We start from the raw sequence: 22209 nt of genomic DNA, 5'->3' as shown, positions 1-22209 counted from the left end.
AGTTGAAAAATAATTAAAGGGAATCCGTCAGCAGGTTTTGCTATGTTATCCCACTGCAACCCTGATTCCAGCAATTTATCACTTAGTTTACAGGGTGCAGCAGTTTTGATAGAATCCCATTTCTCTCTGCTGCAGATACAGAAAAGCTCAAAATGTTGAGCCTTGTATCACCCCTGTGCAGTGTATATTGACATTAAGCAGCTAATCAGTGGTGGGGGCGGAGTTGGACTAGGAGGTACAAGACAACTAGTCCTCTAATGATAATCTCCTTCTGATAAAACTGTGATTTTATTAAAACCACAAAACAGAGCCCAGTAAGTGACACATCAATCTAATCAGGGTCTCTGCTCCTACATTATGGTGCTCTCAGATTACATAGCAAAAACCTGCAAATATATTTTCTTTAATGATGTTGCAGATAAGAGAAATGCCTAAATTATTCTCCCTGCTAAAATGAGTGTATATTTCTAAGATGTGTATTACTGTTTGTATGTATCGTATTTTTCAGACTATAAGACGCACCGGACCGTAAGACGCACCCCAAATTTTGGGGTGGAAAATAGGAAAAAAAAATTTAAGATGGGGGTCTGTCTTATAGTCTGAATAGGTATCTTACCTGGGTGACGTTGGAGCGAGGGTCACAGGAGGCAGGGTCCTTCAGGAAGCCAGCGGAAGTGGATGAACGCTGTGGACCCAGAATGCGAGAAGCCGGATGCTCCAGCAGCGGGGAGGTGTGGTGGTGGTGGTGGAGCAGGATTGCTGGGCCCTCAGTTCCCTCCCTCAGGAACCTGGCAGCTGCAGCAGAAGAGATGAGATGCTGCGGGGCTGGGGCCTGTGGTCCGGATGGGCCCGGGTCCCGGGCCTGTGAGCGGCGTGCGCTGCTGTCCGGTGGCCGCGGCTATGCAGCGGTGCGGTGGTGGGTGCTGCGGTGCGGCTTACCGGTGGCCACGGCCATCTGCATGAAGCTGTGATCCACAGAAAAATGGCCTACATTTTCCTGTAGTTCACTGTGCACCCACTGCCGCTCTGCCTCGCTGCCGCGGTGCTGCACATCCACTCTGCCTCGCCGCCGCACCCTCCGCCGCTCTGCTGCATCGGCCCTGCGATCCCGCTATACCACCACCGCAAGTATCTGGTAAGGTTCAGACCATAAGACGCACCCCCCCATTTTCCTCCTAAATTTGGGGGGAAAAATGTGCGTCTTGTGGTCCAAAAAATACAGTAAATATTTATAATGCGTTTCCAGTAAGTTACAATTCATCTGCACAGTACCTTTTTAAAATACTCTATTTAAAACTTCTCTAAACACTGTAAAGATAATTGACTCTTCGTGTGACGATGCCAAACCTTCAAAGGCCGCTGGCTCGTCTGGTATGAAGGCCATTGAAATGGTTAAGGAGGTTTGAATTCCCATTGAATCGGCCCATTTAAAAACTTGACATGTGTTGAACTTCTCTAGGGCAGGTTATGGGAACTTCATTCTTGTGGGAACATAAGCTTGTAGACTTTTCAGTTATCAGACTTCATCATGTAAAAGTTTGATTTCTATCTTCAGTTGGGTGAATGAAGTAAAATATTGTTCTTGGCTTTTGAACAGAAGACTGAGTGTAGAAAATACATCTGAAAACACAGGTGTAGGGTTCTTGCTGATCCGTCCCTTTATAAAGCGTTACTTATCACACAGTGCAGCTTTTTCCTGCCATGTTCTGCATGCTCTGTAAAACAATACGAAACAATGAGATTTGTAAATGACGATCAGTACAACAGCATGGATACTGGAACAGATAAGAGGATGAAATTTGCCTAAAATTACACATCCACATGATTTGCGATCCTATGCTGTTCTTGGCTTCTTTCTTTTATTACTGTAGTTTTTCTTTTGATTTACATGTGTTTATCCTGAAGTTGTATGCGCTGAGGACATGGTTTTGGTTGTCAAGAGCCTAAAGCAAGCTTTTCTGTCATAAAGCTGAAATGCATTGTATAGGAGCTAAAGTTTATTTTGCCCACCTCAGTCCATGTAGTTAAATGGCGGTTAACCAAACAGGAAATTGAGTGGTTCCTAGTCTGCCTTGAAGTTCTATGGCTTGACTGCCTGCCAAGTACACATAGAGATGTCTGCAATAAGTAACGCATATTCTGTAATGTATGCAAGGTTAATTAAACCATGTTTAGAGTTAGTATCGTTAAGTTAGACCCCAGCCATAACAATCTAGAAGTTGATCGGGACTGGTATTGAGTCAATCACAAGGTCTTCATTTAATGGAGTGGACTGAGGTCTGCAGTTTTGGAGGAATCGTTCCAAGGTTAATTCTGCAGGATACAAGTTCTGCAGCTACATATTCCCCTCTCCCATTGCCCTTACTGCCCATCAATGGCCTGCAATATACCGGTACTGCCCTCTACCGCAGCACCCCATTAGACATGATCGTGGCATATTGCCAGGATTGATGGTGGTTTAACCTTAGTGTTGCTTGCCGAGCCTGTGAAAAGGAGCTCCTTAGGTAATTTCTTTGTACAGTATAAGTCCATCCACCTGTTGTGCAGGGACCTGGAAGACTGCTCTGTTCCTGGTTTGCAATATTCTGCAAGTAAATGGAGTATTTTATCCCGTTTTACATACAGCAGAAAATTCATTCAAGATATTCATTGGCTAGACTGATCCCACATTGGGAAAAAACAGATTAGCCGGATTTGGTTAGCCCCATAGTCTTAATCTACATGCAGATCTGCATTGACATTCGTTGCAGAAATCTTCCTTTCAGCCTCAGGTATTTTTCTTGGATCCTTTGAAAATTACAGCTTGGGTTAGCTGTAGACCAGTCAGGCACTTGCAGACATGGCTTTAGTGGCCTAGAATATATTTTCGTACTATTTTGTATGGATTGTTTACTATATGTTAATGCAGTATATTTGAGCGGTTACAATAACAGGTGCCACACCTCTAAAAAAAGCAGAAAGTACATTTTTCTATTACCAAAAGTCTCATCATTCGTTTGTTTTTATTGAGACTTTCTAAACGTTTCTGGCTTTCAGCAGCATGGAGTATGTTATTGATGGCAATGTGGCTTGCTTTTAACAGCTCTCGCGGGTTCTACTAATGTAATGTTAATTATTATTTATTTTCATTCTGAAACCTCTTCCTGTCCATAGACAAAAAGTCTACTGTACAAGCTTCAAAGATTAGTGTCAGGGCAAAGCATATGATGGTATGGCTATTTCCTAATCTTAGAATTTCTTTGGAAACCTTGTCTGCCTTTTTAATGAATGAATTCACTCATTACATATATCTACGGCATGCACATTTCTTTAGGTCTGTTAGTTGTTGCACAATGTAGAAGAGCACATATTATCTTCAAGACATCCCACTACCATTACCTCCCTGCTATTTTCACTAGCTCTGTTGAACGCTTTGAAATATAAAATCATTTTGCACATCATTACTCCAGATCTTCAAAGTCGTGAAACAAAGAAATCCAACATGGTTGGGTAGTGTTTGTGAGGGTCGGTTGTGGTCGCCGTTCACATTTCATTGGATGTGATGCTCAGTGCGACATTGCAATCTTCATTAAACACCTATGGCCAGAATCCTTATAGTAAGGCTTATATGCATCATATCAACAATAACCCAAATTTAGAAAAAATGCAATCCAAAATATATTAAAAATATCACGTTTATTTAGAATATATAAAAATAACCCAAAAAGTCCAGGACGAAGCATGTCTATGCGAAACGCGCAGTGGGCCCCTGGTCTCTGATCTTTCCCTGACTGATTTTGCCATACATGTACAGGTATTATATGTTCTTTTGATGTTTGTCTGATATACATGTAATCTCCTATAGATGGCTTACTTGGAGTAGTTTAACTGCTCTGGCCATACATATATATACATACAACTATATACTGTTTTATTAAATTATATACCCAGGCTTTATTTATTAATCAGTCTGTATACCAACTTTGGTCATTTTTTTTATTTATTTATATATTTTAGACCACATGTCCCCTTTTCTTACCTGTGCGTCTCATTATCTTATGTCATTTTTGTTCTATTTTTATATATTGTAAATAAACATTATGTTTTTAATATATTTTGGTTTGCATTTTTCTTAATTTGGGTTATTGTAATCTTCATTTCACAAGCCCTACCCAAAATGAATCCGACCTCTAGAAGTATCCACTACTACTCATAACTAGTTTTACTAGTGACATCCCTTATTCTCCACATGTACATGGAGCCAATAATCCTGAATTGGTTGCCACAAAGCAAGTAATGCAAGAAAAAAAATATTCATTCCTAATAAATCTTCTAGTATTTGGTTGAAATTTTGCAACATTCTTTGGTGATTCATTTGTTATTTTATTTGTATCGGAGCACCATAGTTTTTATACAGAGCTCCACATCCCAAGTATAGGCTTATTGGGCAGAAGGGAGTGCACCACTGCTTCTTCCGAACCCTATGTGCCTTTCCCACCTCCATGTTTCACCTAGGGGTGGGGAGATGTAGGGCAAAGTACAGCTTCGACCACTGACAGTGAAGAATGCTAGCACAATTTTATTGCTAAAAAAATACACCTGACCTGTTATGTTATGCCCTATAAATGTTTTTTTCATGTTTTTCTATAGAGCTGTGGTTTTAGGAGCTTTGTTCTAAACTGCACAGACAGCCTTTTGGAGTATACCTCGGGTATGTCGTTAAAAATTCTCAAAGAACAGCCCAGTGGGGGGCTTCGCTGGGAGGTGGCAACAGCTGTATCCAGTGTAGGAAATCCTCTGTAAGCTAAATGACCTGTGCTCGTCACCAATGAGTCTTGTCTATCTTGACTGATACATTGTCGGGGAGTTGTGCCGACACGTTTAACCCACAGAGGATTTCTGTACTTTTGGCCTGGGGTGGCAGGAGTGATGGTGTTTACATTGTACAGATGGCTTCTTGCTTTTCTGGTTAACTAGTCTAGTGGAGCTAATGCTTTTTACCAGAGCAGTGTAGGTTTATGTTCATACACTCTGGTAAAGGAAAGGGATGTCATGTAACTATGATGAGTGATTAGCACTAAATATAGCCCTGTATAACGAACAGAGAAAGCACTGTTTCATATGAAGATCCACACAAACACAGCGGTGAATACAAGGAAGCTGGGTTAACCTTTTCCCTGCCGGTGAGATAATCAGTCATTCCACCGGAACTCCTTGAGAATACAGCGGATGAAAGAAATGGCTGTGTTCTCAGCAAGCAGGCTTCCTTCTGCTCCACAAAGCTGGATCTGGTTGGGAAATGGCCCACAAAGCAGGACTGCTGGATGTCTCGACATATTACATATAGGCTCGTGTCCTCATGTTCTCCTGTGGAAAAAAAACAAAAAAACAATTCCCTTACTAAAACAAAGTCATACATGGCTATTTTGCATTCAGATCCACATTTTTAAAGGAGTTTCCTGGGATTTTAATTTTCATGACTCGTCTGTAGGGACTGAGCAGCAAGGTGTTCCAATCAGGCTCTCCTGATATATAACATACAGAGATGTGCCTGCCAGATTATGGGCGCTGCAGAACTTTGTCCTCCTCAATGTGCAGATCATACATGAAAATGTGCAAATGGCTTTTTAATATTCCCTGTCCTCTGATCTGACCAATTGAATAACATTAGTCCTAGTGATGTCCGTTTTTTTTTTTCCACAGACAGCACACGGACTGAAATTAGTCATGTGATCTTGGCCTGTGGATGAAATTTAATGAAATCTAATCAACAATATTACTACTGTTGACAGTTAGGGTGATTAATGAGTGGAACAGGCTGCCACGAGAGGTGGTGAGTTCCCCTTCAATGGACGTCTTCAAACAGTGGCTGGACAGACATCTGTCTGAGATGATCTAGTGAATCCTGCTTTGAGCAAACGTATTGACTCGAGTATAAGCCTAGGGTGGGAAATGCCACAGCTACTAGTAAATTTCCCCATCCTGGTATGCATTGCCCCCTCATCCCGAATCCTGGTATTTTTGGCACCTTCATCTCCAATCCTGGTATGTTGGTCCCCTCATCCCCCAATCCTGGTATGCATGACCCCCCTCATCCCCCAATCCTGGTATGCATGACCCCCCTCATCCCCCAATCCTGCAGGGTATGCATGACCCCCCCTCATCCCCCAATCCTGGTATGCATGGCACTCCTCATCCCCCAATCCTGGTATGTATGGCACTCCTCATCCCCCAATCCTAGTTTGCATGGCCCCATCACCGCACACATAAAAAATAAACACTTGTACTCCCCTTCCTTCCTCACCTCTGCTCCAGCGCTGTGTCCTGTTTTCCTGCAGCAGCTCATGTGAGCATCTGAGCAGAGCATGGCGTCACAGCCATGCGCTCTCAGACGCTGATGTAAGCTGTCGGCATATTCACTCCTCCACGCCGAGCGCTCCTCTGTGCCCGCTACTAAAGAGAATGAATATTCATTCTTATCCACGCCCATGGGAGTGGAGAGGGGTGAATATTCATTACCCTTTAGCAGCGGGCACATGCGGTAGCTGCAGCAGCCGACTACTACGTGTGCCTCCGCCGTCGCAACCCCCTTCACTATCCACCAATGGAATTCTATATACCTGAGTATAAGCCGAGGGGTGCGTTTTCAGCACACAAAATGTGCTGAAAAACTCTGCTTGTACTCGAGTATATATGGTAATCTCTACTTAGCTTGATTGATGTTTCTTCAGTGTACCTCCTGCTTCTGAGATCTCTCACTGCTCAGTACAAGCTTTACCTGTCAGTGAGACTAGGTGGGTGAAGACATTGGGACTCTGTCAATGAGACAATTTAACCAGTTCCGAACCACCCATAGACATTAAACAGCTGAGTGGTTCGCACTTTACTCTGCACTGACGTTCTAAAACGTCAATGCAGAGTAAGCGGCTTGTACAAGATCATGTAGCTGTGAAGATGGGGAGCCGGTAGTCAGAGATGACTTACTATCTCTGTCTTCCTGGTTGCTGTATACACAGCGCTTGACAAGAGCTGTGTACACAGATTAGGAAACAGAAATATTGCTTCCTTTTCTCAACCCAATGATCATGTGATTTTTTTTTTTTTTTTTTTTTTTTTTTTTGATTTATTTATTTTCGCTCCTTTTAAAACTGCATGTACAATAAAAACCAAAAATGTGCCTCATCAGGAACTGGGGAAAATGTTGGAAATGGTTAAAAGGGGTTTTCCAGGCTGAAAAGAAAATTCTGCAGTTAATCTTTTTGATTGTAGACTGTTGAACTGTGACAGTGTGACACGCACACCATGTCACGATTCCCTTCGGTCGCCAGTGCAAGTGGGTGGACGCATGACTGGAAGTATGCAGTTTGCATATTTGCGGTCACATGCCAACTAGATTGTCATCCGCTGCAAATTGCATACTTAATCACGTGACCACCCACTTATCCTGGCAATAGCGAGGAAGGAATTATGACATTGCACACCATCACGATTCGCCAGTCTGCAGCCTCAGAGTTGACACCTTTCTGTTCAGCCTGTAAAACCCCTTTTAAAGCTTCATACATCATTCAGACTTCACTTTTACTCACACGAGTTCCATCCGTTTTTCACTGATAGAACTTGTAGCTATTATTGTCTGTTATAGTCTGTTTATTTTTGAAAATTGAATGATCTGCATGAAATCATGGAGACATATCCTATTTTGATCCGAGCTTTGGATCAATCTCTCCAATGCAAGGCTATGGGTCCGTTAAAAAAAAATGACAGCGTTCGGTTGCCATGCACTGCTCTTTTTTCACATTTTGTTTGATGCGTGAAAAACCTCCTATTAGTTGTTTTTGTTTTGTTTTTTTTATCCTAAAAAAAACTGATGAAACTCCGACCCAACTTTGATGGGACACACTGACCAAACTTTGATTTTTTTTTTTTAAAAAAAGCTCTGATGAAACTTGGACTGTTTTTATTGCACATGAGGACAGTCGTCTGAAGGAGCCCTTACTCTTGAGATGCCGTTATCGGTACATGATCTGTTATTAGCGGCTATGGGCAGTGTTCTGGGCACTTTCTCCAGTTCCACAAGCCTTGGAGGTGCTGTCAGTGCAGGAACATTCTATCCAAATCTTTCCTCACACTTTACTCTGGTATATATGATCTGAGATTGGCATCAGGCTTGTTCGCCCTCGTGTACTGTTCATTCTCTTGTGTATTGTCTATTTCCCCATGTGTTTATTGCTTATTTTGTCATTTTGCCTCTACTGGCAACAAAACAAACAGTAAGCATGCCACACACACATACAGTTGGGGCCAGAAATATTTGGACAGTGACACAAGGTTTGGCATTTTAGCTTTTTACCAAAACATATTTCAAGATACAGTAATATAATTAATATGGGCTTAAAGTGCAGACTCCCAGCTTTAATTTAAGTGTATATACATCCTAATATGTAGCTGCCTCTCTGCAGTCAATCCCTGAGATTTAGTGGTCTAGTGCTGACCACAATGGTATCAGAGTGGAGCCCATTGATTGGCTGCATTAGTCATGTGTTGTAATGAAGATGTTACCGCTGCAGCTTGTCAATAAGGTCTGCATAGGAGTGACCTGCTGAGTCTTGTTGTTTTTATATGTATGCAAGCCAAATTAAATATGACTATGAATAACAGTGGGTTCAAAGCCCCAAGGCTAGACTCGGTGCCCTTAATAGAGGTCTTGTATACTGCCATCTCAAACCAAACTTCGGCAGTGTTCACATGTTCAGTTTGCTGCTGGTTTATATTTTTGTAATTATTTTAGAAAATGAAAGAAAAAAAATTGAAACACCAAGTTTGAACTCTCCTAAGGCCACTTTTAAACCATAACATCTCATATTACGGATGCAAATCCGTCCTGATGTCAGTAAGGCTAGTTTCAGACCAACGTGTAATGGAAGCATATGAGTCGCAGTTGGGTCAAGACTTACATTTGCGCAAATTGTCCAATAATACATGTCTGAAATTGGTCTTAGAGCAAGTGTAATTGTCTGATTTGGTCAAATATGTGTGTATGTATAGAAGTAGCCGATCGTATCAGTGAAAATGGCTTGCACCACTGTTTTATTTTGTCTTTTCTAAATAAAGAATTTGGGAGTAAAAGTGGCTACGTAGTGTCTCTGAGTAAAGTGAAATGTAATACTCGCCACTGTCTCTGTGTATCCTATGTTTATACGAAGGTTTTCATTCCTCAGCTACCACAAACCTAAATTAGATGCCACTTTGAACGGGCCTGTATTGTGTCGGTAGCATAACATTTGTAATGTCAGCAGTAGCTGGCAATGTACTTTCTTAACTTGTTTGTTTAAAAAAGCGAAAATGATAAATACATAGAATCTGTATGTTCTGCTATATTTATATATTTTTATTTATTTTTTTGATGAATCCCATGGTTGATTTCACACATCAGTCTGTCCTTTTTTTTTCCTTTTTCTTTTTTCTTGTATGCCAAAAAAGGACTGATTTTTGAGTGCAGTGGGTCCATTTTTCATCCGTTTTTGGTGTGTACCTCTACCATTCGTGTATCTTTTTATTTATTTATTTTTGTTGGCATGGGGAAAAAAACTGGATTTTTTCCAAGCGTCTTCTAGCATTATTCAGTAAAAGACTGATAACGGACCGCAAAATAAATGGATGTCATTAGTCCATTAGAATAAAATCCGTATTTGTGTTCTGTGAGCAAAACGCATAGAAAACATGAAACTTAGGCCACGGCCCCACAATCAGTATTCGGTTAGTATTTTTTCTCAGGAGTGGGATCCAAAACCAGGTGAGGAACAATCAGAGGAAAGGTATAATAGAAACAAGTCACCAATTCTGCATTTATCACCCACTCCTGGTTTTGGCTCCCACTCCTGAGAAAAAATACTGACCAAATACTGATAGTGAGGCCGTGGCCTATGACAGATGAATGAGACACTCTAGAAAGTACTAGTGGAGATTTTTGAGAGGCCTGCAAGCAGGGCTGTGGAGTCGGTAAGCCAAACCTCGGACTCCTCAATTTCCCTGACTCCGACTCCACAGCCCGGCCTCACTACTGAGCGTGTACATAAAGTGCAGCCCGGCCTCACTACTGAGCATGTACATAAAGTGCAGCCCGGCCTCACTATTGAGCATGTACATAAAGTGCAGCCTGGCCTCACTATTGAGCGTGTACATAAAGTGCAGCCTGGCCTCACTATTGAGCATGTACATAAAGTGCAGCCTGGCCTCACTATTGAGCATGTACATAAAGTGCAGCCTGGCCTCACTATTGAGCATGTACATAAAGTGCAGCCTGGCCTCACTATTGAGCATGTACATAAAGTGCAGCCTGGCCTCACTATTGAGCATGTACATAAAGTGCAGCCTGGCCTCACTATTGAGCGTGTACATAAAGTGCAGCCTGGCCTCACTACTGAGCGTGTACATAAAGTGTAGCACAGATTCATCTCAACTAAAAGCCCAAATCCTTAGATCAGGAACAGAACAGACATTTATAGGACATTTCACAACTTTCCCAAATTCTTCTGAAAACATTTACAGCACATCCTGCAGTGTACTACTGAATCTAATTTATTATATATTTTAGGAGTCTGAGTTGTTCCATTTTATACCGACGCCACAATTCCAACTCCACAGCCATGCAACCATATTGCTGTGTTTTGTAGTGTATGGTGCCCTACTGTACCTGCTCATGCGTCCAACATGGCTAGACTATGAATATATTTGAAGGATTGAAATAGTGCTTTGTAGACCCAGCTGACTTGTAATGGGATCTAGCAAGGTCTCCCTCATTTTAATAGCAAGATGTGACAAGATTTCCCCTTCTTGACTACATGCAGCGCCCTATCCATGCAGAATAGATGAGCTATGAGGTTTAATAGGCTTTATTTGTAAATTCATAAAATGAAGAAATTATTAAAATGTTACAATTGCTGTGAAACCTTTCTAAAGTTCTCATCTGTCACTGTTCTCTCTTTTTGTGTGTTCTTTTTTGTTTTTCTGATGCGTGGACTTTGTACTCTGGTTTCGAATGATATTAAATAATAGTGTTTGCTTTACGCTCTATGTAGGGCTGCCAAGGTGTGTGTGAATCTAAAATTGGAATACAGGCAAAAGTGTCAGTGTTTGCACTACTCTTAACTTTCCCAGACGTGAATGGTCACATTAGGTCACGATTTAAAGGGTTTCTATATGTTCTTGTAGGCATGGCTAAAATGATTATTCTTTAATGCATGTATAAACATTTGATACCTCTCCTTTTATATATGCAAGTGTAGACTATGAGAATATATATTTCCATTCAAGTTCTCCATTCAGATTCTGTTAAAGGTATTGATCTACTTTTATTCCTGACTTTATACCTACTTCTGAGAGATTCCCATTTTGTATGTTAACTTTTCTATATTTAGAACAAAATAATATTTCAAATGATTTGAAATGGAAAGCTTTTTGTTTCTCGCTTTCTAATAGAGCTTGTAAACGCTGCTCTGGAGCTGACCGGTTCACTCGAGTGCACATTTATCTCCTCATTTGGCCAGCTTCATTGTCCCTGCAGAGACAAGCCTACCTCATATAACATTTCAGGCCAGCAGCGTGACTATGGCGCTGGGCCCAACTTTCAAGCAAGCAGGAGCACATCTTCCTCAGCAAGCAGTAGCCAGGTTGAAAGTGTGCTCCTGAAGGTTGATGATGATACAATCCCTTTGCATGATTAAAATGGCTTTCTTAAACTGGCTGTTTCATCCACTTATCACCCTGGGGGCTAATTATTACAACCCTACAAACATCTGATTTTGCTGGGAAGAAGCCGCCATGTAAAGTTGTATAATACGGCAGCCATTTAGATAAATATAAGGATTGCTCCGAATCCACTAAAACAGGAGCTTCTCATACAAAGTGTCCCCCTTCCATCTATAATATCCTTGTATGGCAGCGGGTATCTTCATGAGACAGGCTCGTTATTGATAATTACTGGGGGGCTTAATATTGAACAGTGCCATTCACAAACAATCAGACTTCACCGATATTCATTATGGTGCTGGCGAGAAGATGAAAACCGTCATAGCACTTTTATTTCCAGTGGTTTTTATTAGCACGCCCTTAGCTCCTAGATGTAACTGTACATGAAATCACAGCAGAATGTGGCATCTATTTGTTTTACATGTTAGAATGTATAGAAGTTGTATTGATTTTGGTTTTCTGTGTCGATCGCCATGATGTGCAGTAACCTGTTATACGCTGGATTATCCATGTGGGGGTAGGCAGAGGCATGGAAAGCTAGGCGCAGACAGTCGTATGTCACTCTCCCACTCAGAGAGGCCTTTTTCTGTGCAAGCCTATCTAAACTGGATGTGGAGCCAAGGCAAACTGCAGCTATTTTTAGCAGCACTGCAGAGCAGAAACTGGCTGTGGGTCACGTGTGTCAGACTGAATCAAAAGCCAGTATCCCAGCAATATGCAGTAAACAAAAGGTCAGTACGAGAAAGCCAGCCGTGGGTGCTGAGGAGCCACCCCTAAATCAGCCCAGCAAAACCACACACCAAAGAGGCGACTGGCTGCAATGGAGAATGAGGGATATACAGGCTGTGGGGCAATGTGGAGGGGATGTTAACCACTGCTGTCCTGCAGATGGCGGAGAGCCGGCCGGAGCTTGTATATGACAAGGCTGAACCTGACATGGGAGAAGTGTAAATTGGCCCATTCCAGAGCATCTGTGCAGTGAGAGGACTGATCATTATAAGACCCCATCCTAATAACAGACAGGGTAGGGTAGGTGTAAACAAGCATCACTGTTGCATCACTGTTCTTCTGTGGAAAGGGATGCATATTGATTTCACTAGTGGTTTACCAATGCCCATGTGCCCTATTTATCTGGGATACAAGCAAGACACTAGAGACTGTCTTGGCGATATGGAAGAAAAGAAAGAGAAGTGTACTTGTGTGAATGTCACTAATATTCATGCGCTCAGCAGAACCACGGGGACGCAGTTTATCATAACCTTCTCCTTGTTTTCATGCACTTTGAAAGTTTGTTTCTAAAGTTAGAACAGAATGGTAAATATAGGAATTACATTGTATCAGACATGGCACCAAAATATAGGCAGACTGTTTTATTTTTCTAGGATTGGTTTACTATGCATTGGTGAAATCAATACCCAAGGTCCCTGTACAATGTATCATTGCAAGGAATGAGGCTGAGCTGTATAAAGCTTTTGCATCAGTGTATATGTATGTACAGTTGAAACCAGAAGTTTACATACACTATATAAAAAGACACACATGTATGTTTTTCTCAATATCTGACATGAAATCAGAATAAACCCTTCGCGATTCAGGTCAACTAGGATTACCATACTTTTTAATATTTGCCAAATGGCAGAATAATGAGAAAGCATGTTTTAGGCATATATATGTGTGTGTGTGTGTGTGTGTGTGTGTGTGTGTGTGTGTGTGTGTGTGTGTGTGTATGTATATGTGTATATACATACATACATACATACATACATACATACATACATACATACATACATACTAGATGGTGGCCCGATTCAAACGCATCGGGTATTCTAGAATATGTATGCGGTACACCGGGCGCAATCAGCACAGCGGCCGTGACCAATCAGCGAATTGTATTAGTGAGGCCCGGGGAGCGGTGCTGCGGGAGATGAGCCGCTGCTCGCAGCAGAAGTATCCCGACCGGCAGCGTCGCTCCCCGGTCCTCCCTTCACACTTACCGTTGGGAGATCAGCGGTCCTAGCCGCTGATCTCCCGACGTTAGCCGCATGGAGGTCAGCGGCGCCACCGGTCGGGGTCCTTCTGCTGCTAGCGGCCGGGAGATGAGCGGCTAGCGCCGGTCATCTTCCGGCTGCATCGCCGCTGACCTCCGTGCTGCAGATGAGCCGCTAACGGCCGCCATTTTTTTCTGAAATCACGCGTCGCTGATTGGCCGTCGCTGATTGGATTTCCTGGACAGAAAGACAGACAGACTGGATAAGACTATTATATTTCCGGTGACTACCTCTTGAAGGTCATCAAGAGAATGCCAAGAGTGTGCAAATCAGTCATCAAAGCAAAAGGTGGCTACTTTGAAGAACCTAGAATATAAGACATATTTTCAGTTGTTTCACACTTTTTTGTTAAGTATATAATTCCACATGTGTTAATGCATAGTTTTGATGCCTTCAGTGTGAATGTACAATTTTAAAAGTCATGAAAATACAGAAAAAATCTTTAAATGAGAAGGTGTGTCCAAACTTTTGGTCTGTACTATATACAGTTATATGAAAAAGTTTGGGCACCCCTATTAATCTTAAGCTTAATGTTTTATAAAAATTGGTGTTTTTGCAACAGCTATTTCAGTTTGATATATGTAATAACTGTTGGACACAGTAATGTTTCTGCCTTGAAATGAGGTTTATTGTACTAACAGAAAATGTGCAATCTGCATTCAAACAAAATTTGACAGGTGCATAAGTATGGGCACCCTTATCATTTTCTTGTTTTAAAAACTCCTACCTACATTTTACTGACTTACTAAAGCACTTTTTTTGGTTTTGTAACCTCATTGAGCTTTGAGCTTCATAGCCAGGTGTATGCAATCATGAGAAAAGATACTTAAAGTGGCCACTTGCAAGTTGTTCTCCTGTTTGAATCTCCTTTGAAGAGTGGCATCATGGACTCCTCAAAACAACTGTCAAATGATCTGAAAACAAAGATTATTTAACATAGTTGTTCAGGGGAAGGATACAGAAAGCTGTCTCAGAGATTTAACCTGTCAGTTTCCACTGTGAGGAACATAGTAAGGAAATGGAAGAACACAGGGACAGTTCTTGTTAAGGCCAGAAGTGGCAGGCCAAGAAAAACATCAGAAAGGCAGAGAAGAAGAATGGTGAGATCAGTCAAGGACAATCCTCAGACCACCTCCAGAGAGCTGCAGCATCAACTTGCTGCAGATGGTGTCACTGTGCATCGGTCAACTATACAACGCACTTTGCACAAGGAGAAGCTGTATGGGAGAGTGATGAGAAAGAAGCCGTTTCTGCAAGCACGCCACAAACAGAGTCGCCTGAGGTATGCAAAAGCACATTTGGAGAAGCCAATTTCTTTTTGGAAGAAGGTTCTGTGGACTGATGAAACCAAGATTGAGTTGTTTGGTCATACAAAAAGGCGTTATGCATGGCGGCAAAAAAACACAGCATTCCAAGAAAAACACTTGCTACCCACAGTAAAATTTGGTGGAACTTCCATCATGCTTTGGGGCTGTGTGGCCAATGCCGGCACCGGGAATATTGTTAAAGTTGAGGGACGCATGGATTCCACTCAGTATCAGCAGATTCTTGACAATAATGTTCAAGAATCAGTGACAAAGTTGAAGTTACGCAGGGGATGGATCTTTCAGCAAGACAATGATCCAAAACACCGCTCCAAATCTACTCAGGCATTCATGCAGAGGAACAATTACAATGTTCTGGAATGGCTATCCTAGTCCCCAGACCTGAATATCATTGAACATCTGTGGGATCATTTGAAGAGGGCTGTCCATGCTCGGCGACCATCAAACTTAACTGAACTGGAATTGTTTTGTAAAGAGGAATGGTCAAAAATACCTTCATCCAGGATCCAGGAAATCATTAAAAGCTACAGGAAGTGACTAGAGGCTGTTATTTTTGCAAAAGGAGGATCTACTAAATATTAATGTCACTTTTCTGGTGAGGTGCCCATACTTATGCACCTGTCAAATTTTGTTTGAATGCAGATTGCACATTTTCTGTTAGTACAATAAACCTCATTTCAAGGCAGAAACATTACTGTGTCCAACAGTTATTACATATATCAAACTGAAATAGCTGTTGCATAAACACCAATTTTTATAAAACATTAAGCTTAAGATTAATAGGGGTGCCCAAACTTTTTCATATAACTGTATATTTTAATATATATATATATATATATATATATATATATATATATATATATATATATATATATATATATATATATATATATATATATATATATATATATATATATATATATATATATTAAAATATATCACAGGGATTAGGCTACCAAAATACAAGTTCATCAATGGAAAAACAAAAGACTTTAACAGCTTAAAATCTAAAGGCCACCATACGCATTAAAATCAGCTAAACTCACTGATTTTTGGCTGGATTGACCGACCATCTAATGTGAATAGGGGCCTCCTGAGTCAGATTCAAACTTCTGTTTCTTTTGTTATCTAGGAGTCTGGCAAATGCCTTCTGTCCTCTTCCCATTGAGGACATGTGAATGGGTAAATGGTTGTCATCCAGTTATCTGAAATTGAATTGCCTTAAAAAATAAATTAAAAAAATTGTCTTTTAATTGAACTTGAACGTGCATATAATATGATTTTTTTTTTTATACTCGGTCCTTATGTTTTTCACACCTTTCTGTTATGAAGGCAAAGGGTGGTGACATCAAATATTCATTTGATTTAGATTTGTCTAAAATAAACTAACACTTCTAATTTTTTGTTTGTTTGTTTTAAAGCATTCGTAACTTTTTTCAGATTTTTTTTTTCCATACCTGCCTAAAAGTTTTGTACAGTACACATATCTAAACTATTAATATGGGAATATAGGTTATAGACTGCTGAAAAAGTCAACATCTGCAAGGAGTTTGTATGTTCTCCCCGTGTTGGTGTTGGTGTTGGTGTGGGTTTCCTCCGGGTTCTCCGGTTTCCTCCCACATACCAAAGACATACTGATAGGGAATGTAGATTGTGAGCCCCGATGGGGACCGTGATGCTGATGTCTGTGAGGCGCTGTTGAATTAATGGCGCTATATAAGGGAGTAAAATAAATAACCATCTATTGCAAAGCAACCAAGATATTCTTGCAGGTAGAGCTCCTTTCCTCTTAGACCTGGCTGAAGACATGGCCTCCCTTCATACTTTGGATTATAATGTGGGTTATTTGAGGTCCTTTTGCACGCCCAATTCTGTATGCAAGAACTTTTCTGTGTTTCCTCAAGAGATGTAAATCACATTGGCATCCGCGCTGTGTAGATCATTACAGTGTACGGAGAGGGTGTCAACAACTGGACAGGAAGCAGGAACCCTTAGTTTTATGTAACTTCCAAACAAGAGACACTAATTCTTATCCGGTTATTAAAGAGACCCTTTCATTAAATTTATGCAGCCCGAACCATAGCATGAATCAGAACCTGGGTTTGCAATTGCACCAAGGTATGTTTTGCTGCAACTTTTCAGAGTAAGCATATTTTGAACAGTCAGCCGAGGACTACAAGAAGAGACCTGACTAGTCCGATGATGTGCCCGGCCTCCTTCTCCTCGCTCCAGTGTTATAGGTTGAAAAAAGACCTCGGTCAATCAAGTTCAACCTTTCTTTCCAATTGTATATTTGTCACTAATTTAACTATAACCCACAATGTTATGTGTATCGAGGAAATCGTCCAGCCCTTTTTTAGAGGCTGTTATAGTGTCTGCCATCACTACCGCTTGTGGTCGGCATTCCACAGACTGACTGCTCTGACTGTAAAGAACCCTTTCCGGTTTAGCTGCCGGAATCGCCTTTCTTCCACCCGTAATAAGTGCCCCTTGCTCCTTAGTATGGTCTTTGGAAGGAATAAGTTATGTGCCAGTCACTTGTACTGATCACACATATATTTTATACATGTAAATGGCATCCCCTCTGAGATGCCTTTTTTCCAAGCTAAACAATCATATGAGAGGCCTTCCATCCCTTGTAATAATCTAGTTGCCCACCTTTGAACTGACTTTAACTTCTGAATATCCTTTTTAAAATGTGGAGCCCAAAACTGGATCCCATATTCTAGATGTGGCCTCACGCGTCATTTATAAAGGGGTAACCGTACATTGGGATGGCGGGATTTTATCTCTGCCGCAATGTATCAGAGTAAGGTCATGCTCACACGTAAAGTAAATGCTGTGGTTTTTTGTTTTTTTTTAACTGCATCTTTTTAACCGCATGTTTTCTACAGGTGTCCGCACCATAATACACAACAATCATCTCTGATTATTGCGCTTTTGCTTCTTCTTTTTTTTTTTTTTTTTAAGTACAGAAAAGCTTTGCACTTAAGTATGCCGCTATTTTATTTTTTTAATATACAAAAAAATAAATAAATTCTACAGTTGTATAGGATATACAATACCAGGGTTGTAGTCACCTAATGTCAATATTAAAGCTCTATAAATGACTACCACAAACAATCAAAATTTGTTACTTTTACATATCATTTACATGATTGAAACAAATAAAATGCAGAATTATACTGTAGTGAGAACAATAAGTGTCCACTTGCAGATGTCAGGGCTCGGTAAGGACAATATGTGCTTATATACTGTTAATGAATAATAGTAATGCAGGTCTTCATAATAGAAGTAACTGTGTAGTCCAAGTATAAACAGTCATGTAATGCATGCATAAAGTGCTCGTAGTTATAGTTGGTTAATATCCATCATCATGACTCATCAGTGAGTTAGTACAAATTTTCTATACGAGTCCAAATTAATATACACTTGCTTACATCTGGTCTCCGTATCATAGGTGTTACTTACACATGGTATAGAAAATGACAAAGTTCTCAATTTAAATAAGTTGTTTTTTTCCATGGAAGCCTATAGAGAATGGCACAGTTCAACAGCGTCTATAAACACACAGCGGTCATGAGTTTTCATGAAATCATATCCACTTTGCTTGGACAGTTACGCCATGTTCACACTAGGTGGTTTTTATGCAAATTTTCAGCTGCGTTTTACAGTACCAGCAAAGTCTATGAGATTTTAGAAATCTCATGCACACACATCGGTTTTTATGTCATCAGTATTTTGTGCTTAGCATGTTTTTTGCACAATAGAGCATGTCACTTCTTTTAAGTGTTTTTCACCCATTGAAAGTAATGGGTGGTGAAAAAACACCTAGTGTGAACATAGCTATCAGGTTTTGCTGTGTTTTTATTTAAAAAAAAAGTAAGTAAAGCAGTATATGAAACTCCTTTATTTTTGTGATTTTACCATCTTGACTTGGTCACCTGAGATGGCAGTTTGGATTAGGACAAGTTAATTCAATTAATGATGTGTGAAATGTAAACATTGGCTGAGATAGGTATGAGATTGAACAATACCTGAGGCCCACAGAGGTGTGAAAGTGAACAATCCCTGAGCAACTCAATGGCAGACCATAGTGTGAAAATAAGTAGTGTCCTACAAACTCAATGCTCTGCCAGTGTCTTAGGTAAACTATTCCTGAACAATTCACCTCCCCAGCTGTTACATTTGTAATTCTGGTTAATATGGTTTCACATATGTCTTGCATTGGTGACCTGTGTGCATGCTTCTGTGGTGGAAGCAAAGCTGAACTTTGGGATCCTCAAAAACGCACCAAAACCTGCGTTTTGATGCAGCTTCTTTCCTGCCAAGAGATCAAGTTTTGCTGCAGAAGAAAAACGCTGAAAAAATGCCTTGTGTGAACATACCCTTAAACACGGTAGATTTCCTAGACCTAAAAAGCCGTAGAAAAGCCCCCAGCACTTATGCTTTTTGGGAACATGGCCTAAAACATACCAGGCTGCATCACATAGCCAGTCTGTGCTTCATTCTGCCCATGCATGAATCTAATGACAGATTTTACCTTTAATATAGAATAATAATATTTTTTTTCCCATATCTTTCATTTTATATCTTATGACCATTCTATATTGGGGACTACAGCCTTGTGCTTTTGTTAATGCACTTATGTAGGTAAATCAGTTTGTGCATGTGCCATGTACATAGATTTTCAGCAGACGGTTGTGTGAAAGTCTTAGTATACATTGCACCCCTGTACAGTGCAGGCCTATGGATTGTGATACTGTCCTGTAGTAATCTGTATATTAGAGCGCTTTAGACCTGAGAGCAATCGCAATTTCTAGGTTATCATCCTTATTCCCATTACACTCAAGTTTGATTGGGAGACAGAAATGCTCCTGTTTTTTGGGGGGTTATTTTTGCATATGGAGCAAACAAAATCTAGCAGGCGACTGTAGACTAGCACTGTTTTGTGAATGAAAGTATAGAATTACAAATCCGTTTGTAGACTGAGGTTCTGTTGTCAGATTTCAAAGAAGCTTCTTGATTATATGAATAGTAACTCATTTGAATAGGAAAAGCTGCAGTATAAAGCATGGGGCAAGATGTCCAGTTTGGAGACAGAATTTTAGATGGCCACAGACCATACACTGGACAGTAAAGCAAACCAGCAAAGCTACTGACAATATAGAAAGTAAAATCAGATGTTTACATGGTGACTTTTAACTAAAGGCACAACTCTAATTCTGATGAAACCTCAAGACATTTCATGCTATAATAGCTGTATAATGTAATTATCTGCTGGAAGTCCTATTTTATCACCAGTGAACACATTTTTTGGGGAGGTTGGAAGCTATAAAATATGGCGTCATCTACACAGTATAAGCGCCATTTTCTTTATATCTTGCACATAGCTGTGTGAAGTCTATATTTATAGTAAAAGTTCTAATAAACAGTTTATACCCAGATTCTCCAGCTTTTTGTTTCCATTTGTTGCATCACTGTGTCCATGACTCTGTTGCCACCTACTGGTTTGTTTTGGTAATAGTTTCTCTGGGTAATATTATGACTTTAGCTTTTATTTTATTCTTCAGAGATTGTCCCCTATTACCGATCTTCTAATGTCAAGCCAGTCATAGATCCTCTTTTTCCACCACAGAGAGCGACACACCACGCCATAGTTACACTACCAACAAGCACATCACTGATCGGCTTAGTGTTCTGCAACTATTTCTCCTTAATGTTGAATGAAGAAAATATTGGCGACATTGTAAATTGAGCACCACCTCACTTTGGTGATACTATTGATTACTGTGCTACAGTATGCTATAATTTCCATGTGAATTAAATATCTGGACGGTTCAATGTCTAAATATACTCAGGCATCTCATCGCAAAAATTGTGTAACCATTCTTTTACCTTTCTAGCACTTTTTGGGAGCTGATGCTGCAACAGCATTTGATAGCCCATGGGAGGGTCCACTTGCTTGTCTACCTCAGTCTGACTTGTAGAGAGCCCTGTACAAGCTGTGGTGTAACTGTGATTAGGATAGGAAGGCAGGTACTCTCTGGAAGAATAAGCCCTGCCTGGGGAAGCGGGATACAGAACCTGCTGGTCCTGTTTAAGAAAAAACGAAAGGATCATTTTAAAAGTTAGCTCTTTTATGTGTCCCTTTGGCACTCAGCGGGGCTGCTTGCATTGGCGCTCAGCGGTGGGCTGCTTGCATTGGCGCTCAGCGGTGGGCTGCTTGCATTGGTGCTCAGCGGTGGGCTGCTTGCATTGGCGCTCAGCGGTGGGCTGCTTGCATTGGCGCTCAGCGGGGCTGCTTGCATTGGCGCTCAGCGAAACAGTATTTTGCTGCTCTTTTTTAATGCAAATTTTAAGCTTCGTTTTACAGTACCAGCAAAGGCTATGTAATTTCAGAAATCTCATGCACACACCTTTTTTTTTTTTCCTGACTGATTTGGGAAACTGCTGCGTTTTTGCAAAATGCAGCATGTCACTTCTTTCAGCGTTTTTTCTTTAAGCCTTTTTAGCGTGGCCGGCACTAAACTTTATCAGCAAGCAAAAGAGACAAATGTACACAGCAGAAACTCCGCAAAACCTGCTTTTTGTAAGCAGCTTCTTTACTGCCAAGAGAGCAGGTTTTACCTGCAGCCAAAACGCAATATGTGAACGTAGCCTTAAACTGGCTATAAACAGGGTTGTTGTTTTTTTTAAGATTTTAAAAATTGCAGAAAGTTTGTATTGGTATTCTTGCATCTGCCTTGTTACACTGTATTGTTGTGCTGTATTTTTTCTGTATGTATGTTACACACATATCTTACAAAGTCCAGTAGCAAAGAAAAATATATACTGTATAAATATTATCAGTATCCGAGTAATGCTAAAACATGCCAATAGTGGTGTAGGAGAAGCTGTGTTTAGTTTTAAAGGTATTGTTGAATGGGAGCAAAATCTATTTGTGTCTCAAATGTAAAAAATTAAACTTACAGTATATTACTGAAAAATGAAAGGAATATTCTTTATCGAGTCATGGCCGATCATCCTACATCAGACACCCTCTCCTCTTGGTGCCAGACTCTCCACTTCCGCATTCAATGAGACACAGGCAAGGAGCTTTCTTCCCT

At 40.6% G+C, this 22209-nt stretch overlaps 1 protein-coding gene and 1 long non-coding RNA gene across 3 annotated transcripts in view; one reads left to right on the top strand and one right to left on the bottom strand.

Moving 5' to 3' along the window:
- GNAL (G protein subunit alpha L) overlaps positions 1-22209 on the top strand; it is a 319159-nt gene that overhangs the window by 264327 nt on the left and 32623 nt on the right. The window lies entirely within an intron of this gene.
- Positions 1012-22186, bottom strand: LOC141265668 (uncharacterized). Its single transcript, XR_012320141.1, has 3 exons — positions 22073-22186; positions 5150-5346; positions 1012-1715 (listed from the first exon to the last, which is right to left on the bottom strand). It is a non-coding gene; the product is annotated as an uncharacterized lncRNA (long non-coding RNA).

Source organism: Phyllobates terribilis, unplaced genomic scaffold (genome assembly GCF_046119375.1).
Source record: "Phyllobates terribilis strain yellow unplaced genomic scaffold, ASM4611937v1 Scaffold_4__5_contigs__length_816908805, whole genome shotgun sequence".
Lineage (NCBI taxonomy): Eukaryota > Metazoa > Chordata > Amphibia > Anura > Dendrobatidae > Phyllobates > Phyllobates terribilis.
Note: the sequence above shows the minus strand (reverse complement) of the source record. Positions and strands in the feature narration are given on the sequence as shown.